This window comes from Ovis aries, chromosome 9 (genome assembly GCF_016772045.2).
Source record: "Ovis aries strain OAR_USU_Benz2616 breed Rambouillet chromosome 9, ARS-UI_Ramb_v3.0, whole genome shotgun sequence".
In the NCBI taxonomy this organism is placed as follows: Eukaryota; Metazoa; Chordata; class Mammalia; order Artiodactyla; family Bovidae; genus Ovis; species Ovis aries.
In genome coordinates this window covers 33,447,933-33,460,810 of record NC_056062.1, presented here as the reverse complement: position 1 = coordinate 33,460,810, position 12,878 = coordinate 33,447,933, and the positions used below count along the sequence as shown (strand labels likewise).

General features: G+C 42.5%; 1 protein-coding gene across 2 annotated transcripts in view; it reads right to left on the bottom strand.

The window, feature by feature from the left end:
- SNTG1 (syntrophin gamma 1) overlaps window positions 1-12,878 on the bottom strand; it is a 408,779-nt gene that overhangs the window by 243,999 nt on the left and 151,902 nt on the right. For both annotated transcript variants that reach the window (XM_060393389.1, XM_027973279.3), the window contains exon 2: window positions 8,546-8,620. The gene's annotated coding sequence lies outside the window, so the exon portion shown is untranslated. The remainder of the gene's footprint in view (window positions 1-8,545; window positions 8,621-12,878) is intronic.

Genomic DNA, 12,878 nt, shown 5'->3' with positions numbered 1-12,878 from the left:
TGCCTTAAGATGAAACCTTGAAAAGCCCTGCAGGGGCCCAGCTGGCTGCACTCAGATTCCTGACCTGCAGCACTGGAGACAATAAATACGAGTTACCAGAAGACATTAAGTTGGTGCTAACTTAATACACAGATATTAAGTGTATAGATAACTAAAGTGATAAAGTGATAGATAGCTAAAGCAAAGTCTGAAAATGAAATTCCAGACCAATTTTGCTGCCATAATAGTAGCTGAAACTTACTGTTACTAAGAGGATTATATAAATTAATAAAGGAGTTCAAATCAAAGATGTACATATACAGACATTTATGTCTTGGCATGCTGAATCCATTTTTTTTCCTAAAATCTAAACTAAAATTCATCCACTTTGGTACACCAGCTCTCCTAGGTATTTCTTGAATAACTTATCAAATTGGAAACTGATGCACATTTTATGAATCAAGCATATTTTAGGTCAAAATTATTGTTTTTCATCACAGAAAACAAACAAGGTTTTCTTTTTAATCACTGAGGACAAATAAAAGTGTTAGTCTCTCAGCTGTGTCCAACTCTTCACGACCCCGTGGACTGTGGCCCACCAGGCTCTGCTCTCCATGGGATTCCCCTGGCAAGAATACTGGAGTGGGTTACCATTCCCTTCTCCAGGGGATCTTCCACACTCAGGGATTGAACATAGGTCTCCTGCATTGCAGGCAGATTCTTTACCAACTGAGTCACCAGGGGAGACCAATACATAATAGTAATTTGTGTCACTGGTCTCATCCCCAGAATAGGTTCATCTCATAATTCTGTATTAAAGGCATGGGGTTTTCAAAATAATATGCACTTAATTAACCAATGACAGCAAAAGTGACCTGCCAAACTCTCAAACTGCACTCTTGTGAATAGACTGAATAATGGGAGCAACCAGAGCCAAGAACTCAACTGGATGCTTCAAAATGAACAAAGATCCACAGAGCATTGTTCTCCCATGTCCTACAGTGTTGGTTCTGATGAAACAAAAGGAGAAGAAATGGGATTTTTAGAGGAAAATTTCGGTTTTCTTACCATCACCAAGCAGCTGCATATAATGCAGGTAGTTTGACATCAGAGAGGCTTTTGTTTCTTGGAAAATCACCACAATATTTAAAAAAAAAAAAAAAGCCAGCCTAATGTTTTTAATCAAAAAGTCCCATAAAACTGCAAGTTTAAAGAAAGAATGAGTATTTATGACATATTGCAAGACAGATGAAAACAGGAAAATTCTGAAATGGTAAAATTTGGGGAAAAGAGCAGTAATGAAAAAAATAACAAACTGCTTATCTAGAAAGCACTGTAACCCAGCATGGCTTATTGGCACAGGAAGGCAGGCTGTTTGTAATGTAATTGCACCATTCTACCTAAGGCCAATTCACTCTCATTATCTTGTCACTCCACCTTTTCTTCTGCAGACTCTCTGGCTGCCTGGCCTCATGGGCTGCAGGAGGGAACAGGTGGCGGGCTCCTCACTTGGCCTGCGATGCTGCCTTACTAATAGCTCCTGCCCGAATAGACCAGCCTGCTCCTCTGACATGGGCAGACTCCGCCGTCTTTGTGGATAAGACAGGACGTGCTAATGTGGCTTACAATCCTCTGTAAGTGTGTGAAGATGCTCCACTGAAACAAGACCACTTTAAAAGATAAGTGGTACAGAAAAAAACAAGAAGAGTACTTGCAGTTACTATGCTTTTCCTAGGTTTTCAAACAGAATAAAACATCCCTGTGAATCAGGACATGTTCCTCAGTTACAGCTGAGTCTTGTGTCTTTCCTCAAAGAGAAATAATTTAAATCAACTGGTGCCAGGCATTTCCAACAGACTGGAAGCAGGCATCCGCTAAAGGATGCTACCAAAGTGATCCATGACTGAAGTGTGCAAGCGCTTGATTTGACTTGCACACAACTACCGCCCCTTACTTTAGAAGAGTGGGTCGGTTGCTTTAACAGCCATTTAAATTTGTGACAGAGAAAGATATCCTTTGGAGATAACTGTAAATATTGAATTGGCCCAACATTCATTCAGCTTTTTCTGTAACATCTTATGGAAAAACCCAAACAAGTGTTTTGGCTGACCCAATTTCTTTACTTTTTAAAAATTTGACACTTTGAATAAAAATAAATCTGAATTGTAGTTTTAAGAGCAGAAAACATGAAACATGAGTCTTACTGCTTTTTCTTCTGAATGACCTCCTCAGTCAAAGAAGGTGATGACTATAAAACACAGAACAGCTGAATTGTGCAGTACACACAGCATCATATACAATGAAATACAGAATGGTTCTAAGAAGAATCAGAAGCAGAAAGCATGCCTTTCTCCTGTAAAGACTCAGTTACAAACCACCAGACTGCATGGGCTCCACAGAGGCTGTGATGTGTACCTTATCCATCTTTGAGTCCTCATGGTACACAGGGGGTATTCAACAAACACTTGCTGAATTGATGAATGAATGTATGAAAGCTGAAAAATAACTGTGCAGGATCATTTAATTTTAGAAATACAAACTGCTCAAAACATAATCAAATGTTGCCCACTGTTCACAAAATAACCTTCACTCAAATGTACTCAAGATGAAATTAGGTTGTATTAGAATTTAACTCAGGAAAGAATTTAGAATTAAGATTCAACTAACCTCAGTTCAATTCTTAGATCTGCTACTGATGGTAGTTTGAAATCTTTTCTCTTTATCTTTATACTTTTTGTAAAGATATTATATTTTGTGCATAGAATATTCAACATTCATACTAAAATTGCGTCTCTTCTGAAAGGTATAGAATGCTTGATTCTGTTGTGTAAGTGGCACACACAGACAGGGAGTTCAGGCAGGGTTTTACAGAGAAACTGGTACCTGGAGTGTGAACGTTGTCAGTTCCCCTTACCCACAGAACACACTCAGAAATAAAACAGACAGATATCAGTGACAAGTCACAGCAGAGTCAACTTACAACTTGCTTCCCAACATAAGTCATCCATCTTGGCCTCTGGTAGTTTTCTAAAGGTGCTCCCTGTCTCAGCAATCCTGGAAACTCTGAGCAATGCAAATTCTCAGGCTCCAACTGACTCACTGAACCAGAAGTTCCGTGCTGGGGCCCAGAAGCCTGAGTTGGGACCAGCAGTCCAGGTGGTTCTGATGCATGACCTAATTTGAGAAACACTAACCTATGATATCTGTGGTGCTGGAGAAGACTTTTGAGAGCCTCTAGGACAGCAAGGAAATCAAACCAGCCAATCCTAAAGGAAATGAAACTTGAATATTCATTGGAAGGACTGATGCTGAAGCTGAAGCGCCAATACTCTGGCCCTCTGAAGCAAAGAGCTGATTGATTGGAAAAGACCCTGGTGCTGGGAAAGATTGAGGGCAGGAGAAGAAGGGGGGTGATAGAGGATGAGATGGTTGGATGGCATCACTGACTCAAAGGACATGAATCTGAACAAACTCTGGGAGACAGTGAAGGACAGGCAAGCTTGGCACGCTGCAGTTCATGGGGTCACAAAGAGTCGGACATGACTTAGTGATTGAACAACAACAACCTGTGATAGCTAAGCATATTCTGGAAAGCACACCAAAGACATGGGCTAACAATGAGCAAATATTTCCATTCTGTTAATATCACCCTTAAACCATCTTATCTGAGGCACACTCAGTGTGCTCCCCCCAAGTTTCTAGTATCCAGGTATGGAAAGACCGTCAACAGTCCTCTTCACAGGAAAGGACAGGTGTTGCTTCTGGCCCCCTGTATTACTCCTGCTGGGCCCTCTCTGGGTTCTGGAATAAACACATACCTAATGAGGGTTAAGAGCTGCTAAATTTGAGTTGGGCTCAGAAAAGCAGGCTCAGCACGAGCTCCAGGAGACCCTTCCAGCTATGTGGTCAGTTCACGTGATGTGACAGGTCAGCCAGTGCCTGGAGCTCCAACACAGAGGGAGACGCTGTTCAGAGCTTCATTCTTACCAATGAAAGTACACATCATTTGCTTGCCTTTAATCATTTTTATAGGCTTACTAGCAACCACATTTAAAAAGACGTAAGAAAGCTGTTAACCATTGTCCATTAGACTAGTGCTATTTTCCTCTTTAAATCCTCAAAATGGTGACTTGTTGAAGCAGTGACTCTATAAATACCAGTTCACCTCAATTCAACTAAACAAATAGAATGTACGCTATGTAAACAGCACCCGATGAACCCGCCGAGTGCCCTCTGTCTATTTGTGGGGGTGGAGCAGGAAACTGTGTGCCAGAGGGTGGTTCCTGGGGCTTTAGTTCGGGCAAAGGCAAAGATGCTAGAATTATATCAAGACAATTAAAAGGACCAGGGGTCACATTAATGTTAACGACCATTATGAAAACCAAACAGAAGGGTCGAGTTCAAAGAGCCAGACGCAGTATCTGAGGGGTGCCGGGAGCAGAGAGGTGAGCGTGGAGACTGGGGGAAGGGGAGGGGCACATGTCTGAGACGGGTTAAGAGGCCACCTGGTCCAGGGCAGCCACTTCCGGCAGTGTCAGGCTGTAGGCTCAGTGCACACACCCAGGAACTAGGACTGGACAAAGACTACCAGAAATAAAGCAAATACTTCACACTTGGGTAGGGAAAATAGACAAATGTAACTATGGAAAAAATGTACTTAATTAGGATTATGGCACCTGCGAAATCCGTGGATGGTGATCTGGTTTATGTTTGGGTCTTACATGGTAAGAAGGCTTTTCATAGAGGGAAGAGGATTCCCTGAATAATTAGTACCACACGAAATTCACAGCATTGAGGAAAGATGTGATTTAATGGTGAAGCAGAAATAGATCCAGACAGCAGCAACAAAGCTATTATCAGAAAACAGGTGAAAAGACAGTAAGAGAGGATGGTTATAGACTTTATGGACAATTAGAAGCAAGAAATGCCCAATGGCATGGTTGAACATCACAAAGAAGTCGAGGAAGATGTGGAATAAACACTGACAAAGCATACGCTGTGATTTGAAGAAGCTTCGTATTGGATCTGCTCATTTGTGTGTTAATTTGTGTTATTTTTAATTGCATTTTCTAATTTGTTAACCACAAAACTTATATATTAGGCAAGCACCTAAAATGTCCTTAAGGTTCTCAGTGTGTGAGAAAGTATGTGTGAGTGAATGAGTGTGAATGTGAGACTTTGTGTGTGAGAATGTGCATGTAAGTGTGTGTGTGTGTGCATGTGTGTGGAAAGAGAGAGAAAAAGAGGGGAAGAGGGGGAAGGGGCAGGCATCTCCCATGGCCACTTAAACTTCCCCTCATAGGACTTGCATAAATTACAACTACTTCAATTTTCTGTTTTCAGCTTTGTGACATTAGTGTCCCCTACCAAATATTGTTCATAATGCCTATATGGCTGGGAAAGTGTTGCTGCTAAGTCCCTTCAGTTGTGTCCAACTCTGTGCGACCCCATAGACGGCAGCCCACCAGGCTCCCCCATCCCTGGGATTCTCCAGGCAAGAGTACTGGAGTGGGTTGCCATTTCCTTCTCCAATGCATGAAAGTGAAAAGTGAAAGTGAAGTCGCTCAGTCGTGCCCAACTCTTAGTGACCCCATGGACTACAGCCTACCAGGCTCCTTCATCCATGGGATTTTCCAGGCAAGAGTACTGGAGTGGGTTGCCATTGCTTTCTCCGGGGAAAGTGTTAATAAACTTTTATTTTGGAAGAAAATGTCTCTACTTACTCTGAGAGCATATTTTAAAGTGTCTTGTAAACGTTTTGGTTCCTAATTCTATGAAGATATTATAAAAGTTAAATATTAAAAATAAGCATAAAGTGTTAAAGCTGACACCACCAGCTGCTGGCAGGAACCGGACGAGTTTCCCGGCTTCTTATAAAACTGTCCACATTCTTACCATGGATGCAGCTGTTGCGCTACTAGGTTTTCAACCAAATGGTTCAAAAACGTATTAAGCCTGCACCTGAATGTTTATAAAAGCTTTCTTCCTAATTTCCTTCCTAGGTGAGTGAACAAACAGACGGATGAATAAATGTACATCTATAGAGTGGCATGTGATTCAGCTTTAAAAAATCATCTATCAAGCCGCAAAAGGACATGATGAATCTTAAATAGGTATTGTTCAGTGAAAGAAGTCAGCTAAAAAGGCTTAAACACTGGACATTTGGGAAAAGGCAAAACTGTAGAGATGACTAAAAACCAGTGGTTTGCAGAAGCATAGCAAAAGGAGGGGAGGGGAGAGCAGGTGAAGCCCCTGGAGTGTTTCCTGTGAGCATTCATCTGTGTGACGCTCTATGGTGACGTCCTGACATGGTGCCTTTGGGAAACCCTGTGGAACTCACCGCACAGAGCGGGTCCTGTATGGATAAAGCCAGTGGGGCTGCTCTCCATTCATGGCCCTGTGAGTATGGGGTTTTCCCTCCCAGGAAGCCAGAGCTGCCCCTGTCTCATGGTTAACATCTGCCCAGGGAGCCTGGACCCCTTGCACTGGGCTTAGTACCAGCACCTCTGCCTCCGCTCAGGAAGCCTGGTGGTTGGACCAGCTGGACTTTGATGACTCCTGCTCTGGGGGAACAGCAGGGGCTGAGCTACAGACGGGAGCAGAAGGGAGCACTGAGGCACATCTGGAGACTGGGCACTGACCGCAGCAGAAGCTTACACCGGGAGATCAGGGTGGGCACCCCCAGGACTATTCCAGCCACAGGCAGGACAGGCAGCCTCGGTGCAGGGAGTGGGAGCTGAGTGGACATAGGAAGCAGGAGAGCCAGGGCCACATGCACAGGACGGCACAATGGCCTCTACCAGCCTGGCCGCCACGCTTCACGTTCCTCTACTTCATCGTGCAGTGTGATACTGTGCTCAGCATTTAGAGTGATCACGTTGGTGAGATTTTACGTTAGAACTTGTGGTTATCTCTTTTATCAGTAAAGGTACCTCACAACGATCTCAAGACTTTGTTGTGAATCTCCTTCACAACCAGACACCGATGCCAACACAACACAATTGTTTTAAGCCCTGAAAGGACACCAATAGTCTTCAGCAGCCAGAATTATCCAACAATCTCTTGACCGTATTTTCCGAATAGGGAGAGGTGGGATTGTCAAGACCAAAGCAGGCGAGACAGCAATTTGTCCCTGAAGGACAGGATAATGTCTTTGAAATGCATGGGATGCAACTCCAGAAACAGTTCCACTAATTTATTAAATTTTCTGAAATACTTATTGGGACCTTGCACATCTAAGCATGATGGTAGATCTTGGGCTCACAAAGAGAAACTAGAGTTTCTTCCTTCAAATTCTCATGGAAACAAACAAAGAAGAAAAGGTAAAAATTGTAACAAAAATCAGCATCCTCATTTCTACAGCAGCTATCAATCAGCAACCCCAGATGCCAGCTCCAGGAATCGCACCTTCTGCTGGTAGTGGCAAAGTCATCAGACCCTCTTGTAAGCAAGGCATTTGGAGAGCAGGTCAGAGTTAGGAAACATTAAGAAAATTGCCTGAATACAAAGTCAGTCTTGGAAGTAGGACTAAGCTTCTCGGCCTTTGAAAATTGTGTCATTTTTTTTCATGACAAACAACATAGTCAGCAAAACTAGAAGTAGGGATGCTTCGCTAGGGAAGCCAGTGGCTCTAGCATCACAAATACGCCTGAAAGGGAAGGAATATGAATCACAAGTCTGGAGGGAAATGGGCAGAGACGTTGATACAGACAGGGGCAGAGCAGGAGTACAAGCCCATGTCTCAGACATCTTCAGAGTCACAGAAAAGCAGCGATCACACTCACCAGTTCAGATGTTTAGTGTTTATATTACAGCAACCTTGCCTTGTCAATTAGAAGGAAAATGCCCAGGAAGGTTGGACCTTGTTAGTTCAGGGGGCAGGGCGGTTGGCACCGGCAGGGCCAGGGCAGGGCCCGGCTGGAAAGGCAGCCTGCACAGTGGCCACCCAGTGTCCTTTTGCTCATAGGGCCATTTCCCATTCAAATGTGAAGCCAGCTCTGCTTTAAATGTGGACAAGCAAGTTGGAGGCACAGGTGGCATTCTATAGGTCAAGGCTACGTGAGCAGTGCCTGCCAAGACCTGTAGGTTTAAGTACCCCATGTGAGAACAGGAATGCCGGCAGGCTGTGTTACAGACCCAGCGTAGCACTTCTCCTCCTTCATCCTCTCCCCAAACCGTATCAATTCAGACACACTGCTTGAACTTCAAAGATACATTCCTAAGAAGGGAGATACATGCTTGAGATGCATCCAGGGTTATTTTAATAACAAAATTGTGATTTCAGAAGGTGTGCTGGGGCAAGGAACAGTCACCCTCAGCGAGTATCCATCACTCCCTTTATGGCTGCCTTTGTCCCCCTCTTCATTTATAGTACATGACCTTTCTAAGACTGCAGTCAGAGTTTGCAGGGCATGGTACTTTGAAATCCTGCAGCTGGGCTTTGCACAACATGAAGTGAACACACACAACAGCTGATGTTGGGAAATTCTAAGTAGGTGATAAATAAGATTCTCCAACAGAGCAATAACTTTACTCACAATGACGTATCAGAAAGCAAGGGTCTTACCTGAATTTAGCTGGAGCAATGTTTTCCTTTCTCGGAGGTCACTTCTCTGGCAATCTCAACATTCTGGAGACTGGTCTAAATGCAGACAGCAAAAATGAAGTCCTATGAGTGCTCAGAAGAGAGAGAGAGAGAAAACTATACACAGAAACTGACTTTATCCACAAGAAACACAAGCATTCCGTTCACACTTACATTACATACAACTTTACCACAGTTTCTTATCAGTTTCTAGGAGTAAACCAAAGCCTTGTGAATTGTCAAGAGGAGAAATAAGAATATAATAAAAGAGGCAAATACACGCAATGGGAAAATACAGTCTCTTCAATAAATGGTGTAGGAAAAATCGGATAGCTGTTAATACTTGCAGAATAATCAAACTGGATTACTTTCCCACACCATATACATAAACAAATTCAAAGTGGATTAATGACTTAAACCTAAGACCTGAAGCCCAAAAACTTCTAGAAGAAAACATGAGCAGTATTCTCTCTGACATCAGTCTTGGCAATATTTTTTTTGGATACATGTCCTCAGGCAATGGAAACAAAAAGTAAAGAAAAATAAAACAAAAATAAAGAAAAGGGACCACCTTATCAGACTAAAAAGTTTTGCACAATGAAATAAGCCATCAACAAAAGAAAAAGGCTGCCTACTGAATAGGAGAGATGTTTACAAATGATATATTCAGTAATGAGTTTATATGAACTGTAGCCTGCCAGGTTCCTCTGTCCATGGGGTCGCAAGAGTCAGACATGATTTAGCAACTAAACCACCAACACATTCAAAATATACGAAAAACTCATACAACTTAATGTGGGTAAAAAGCAACCTGTTTAAATAATTGGCAAAGAATCTGACTAGATATTTTTTCAAAGATATAGATGGTCAACAGGCATATGAAATGATGCTCAATATCATTAATCACCATAGAATGCAGATCAAAATCTCAGTGAGACACGACTTCTTACTTGTCAGAATGACTTTTATCAAAAAGAAAACAAATAACAAGTGCCGGTGAGGATGTGGAGAAAAAGCTATTGGTTGGAATGTAAATTGGTGCAACTTCTTTAGAAAACAGTAAGTGTCCTCAAAAAATTAAAAATAGAAGAACCAAAAGATCCAGCAAATTGACTTTCTTTTTTTTTTCAAAGAAAATAAAAACACTAGTTAGAAGAGATATGTTCACTCTGGGGTTCATTAAAGCATTATTTATAATAGCCAAGATATGGAAGCAAGTCAAGTGCCTGTCAGTAGATAAATGGATACAGAAGTTGTGGTATAGATATACAATGGAATACAGCTCAGCCATAAAAAAGAATTGAATCTTGACATTTGCAACAACAGCATGGATCAACCTAGAGACCTAGATCTATTATGCTTGCTGAAGTAAGTCAGACAGAGGAAGATAAATACCATTTTTGTATGTGGAATCTAAAAAAACCCAAAACAAGTAAATAAACACAAAACAGAAAGTGTCGTGTGAGGTGGCTGCCACAGGAGAAAGGGCTAGGGGGTGAGTGAACTAGGTGAGGGAGGTGAAAGGGCACAAATTTTAAAACAAATGAGTCATGGGGATGAAATGCACTGTGTGAGGAACACAGTCAATACACTGTAATAGCTTTGTATGCTAACAGACAGTAACTAGACTTCTAGAGGTGATCAATTTGTAATATACAAAAATATTGAATAACTATGTCATATTCCTGAACTAATATAATGTTGTTAAGTCAATTAAACATCAATGAAAATAATCCAAAAAAGAGACCAGAAAAAAAAAGCAATAAGGTAATAAGTATATCCCGAATAGTTAATGTCATAAGATTAATTTCCGTAGAGCACATTTTAGGGAAATTGGCTTTAAAAGAATTACAAGAGTATATTGGTAACCTGACCAAAATTTTGTCTGCCAGCAGCTGGCATTTAGATGTAACTGCCAATATTGCAGCCTTCAGAGTTAGATTCCAAGTTTAAATTATTGATAATATTTAAAAGCATTCCTTGTAAGGAACAGCTTATTGATTTAATGCCAAGAGGTGATTACTATTTTAATGAGACACAGCTATTAACTCAGTTTTGTACTGTGGAGGAGGGCTGGCCTCTATAAATCAATACCTAAGCAACAATTGGATTGCTAATTCACAAGACCAAAATCAGGTTTCTGCTTGTGCCTCTTAATTTTTAATGATCCCATTTACGTTACCTGTCCTCTCATGAACTCAATTGTAGTTTTGAAAATACTGCAATACTTTAATAAACTGATGGCCAGGTGAAATGTTAACACTTACTAGAGCAGTGCTTTTCCAGGGTAGCTCTAGGGAAGACACATCTGACTCACTAGACACATTCTGATTCTGAATCAGGTTCAGATTCCTACAGAGACCTGTGAGCACAGCTATCTAGTAAACTCCTCAGAGAGAAATGACCCTTGGCAAGTCAGAAACCTTGTGTTTTAATGTATAAGCTCACAGGCTGTGGTGAGGTAATTCTGGGATGATCATCAGTTCATGCCCCAGTGTATACTCTGGGTCAGCCCTTCTCCTGACCGTGGGCTTAGGGTGTGGCTGGATATTACCTTAATGACATAATAAATTGTGTGACAGTTCACTCTGACGCTGACAATGATAGTTCTCATCACAATATAAAACAAAGCCACCAGGTTTTCTGTTACACATGAAAATCTTCAGACGTCAACTGAATTTAGAAATACAGATCCGGCTGAATGAAACTCCTGAGTTATCTGAGTTTACTCATTGCTAAGGATCACTGTGAGTCTTCCTGCAAACTGTCTCATCTCCTTACACTCCAGTGACTCACTCCTGGCTCTATGCTTCTCCATCTTGGCAGGGATCTGGGGAATGTGCGGAGTGGGCACATGAAAGATAATTAGCTGTTTCTGCAAATAGCGCCATTGTAAAGTAAATCACCCCTCAATCCTATCAAGGGAGAAGGTTCTTTCTTTTCTCCCTTGCTGAATCCTCCAAGAGCTGACTATATCATGACACAGCTAATGAATGTAGGTTTTCACTAATGGACTCTCAAGAACACTGTCTTGAGTCATTTTAGCATCTACTTGGGAATTTCAACCGAGTCAAATGTTGGCACACGTGGCACAGGCATTCTGTTTTCCAGTCAGCAACACCTCACGGCAGCCCTTCTGGGAGGCCCACTCAACAATATTTATCAAGGCCTAAATCACTGATATCCCTTAACCTAAGCAGGATTTAAAGAAATAAGTCACATCAATAGATTTCATGCACAGGAATGCCCACAACAGTGATACATTAAAAAAAAAAAAAAAAACAGATTACATATCCAAATATGAATCATTGGTTTAAAATTGCACTATGGACATTCAGGAAAACATTGTGCTGCCATTTAAAACTTTTAAGGTTTTTTGATGACATCATTTCCCTATGCTCTATGTCTGCTGTGGACTGAATCGTGTCCTCGCAAACTTCCCATGTTGAGTCTCTAACCCCAGCGTGATTGTATTTGGAGACTAGCTATACCCAAACCCTGGTCACTGGACACTGGGAGACGATAGGTGCACTTAGTGGTGAGCCGCGGAGTCTGAGATCACAGACTGGGCTGACACAGAGGACTAACAGCACAGCTGAACACCCCCTCTCTCTGGGCACACGGCTTTCTGACTTTCAGATCTCTCCTGTGAGCTTTCTCTTTCCTCACCAGTGATACTTGTTGGTTCTCCTGCTGGCTCTGACGCATTGCTCCTCCAGTCCACACATTTCTAAAGGCACTGAGCTCCAGAGTGCTTTTCTCTGTAAAGTCGCTTTCAAGGCGATGCTGTCCACCCTCAGCGAGTTAAAGTCCACCCAGTGCTGACAATGCCTCAGAGCAGGACACAGACGCCTGCTCAGCCTCTTCTGAGGCCTCTTCACACAGCCCCTCGTGGTTCACGCCCCATCACTTCGTCCAGGCCCCTGCAGCTATCACTTCCCACTGAGCCCTTCCTTGCAACCCCTTCAGTGTGAAGCAGCACAGAGCCACTCTATCCACAACCCGGCTCTCTTCGTTCTCAACACCACTCACTGCCACCCAGGGTACTATCCATTTACATGTTTGCTATTCAGTGACTGCCCACCCTCACGAGAAGATGAGCCCTTACTACAGGCTTTGCTTGCTTATCACTATGTCTCCACACCTGTACTAATGCACAGGACACAGAAACCACAGCATCAGCATCTGCTGACTGGATGAGGCAGAGCCCGCTGCAGGTAGGGGAGTGGGGTGACACTGTGACACCAGTGCTGTGAGGTGGGGGACGCAGAGCCTGTCACTGACGCTAGACTGGAGATGAATGGGCCGAGGGGAA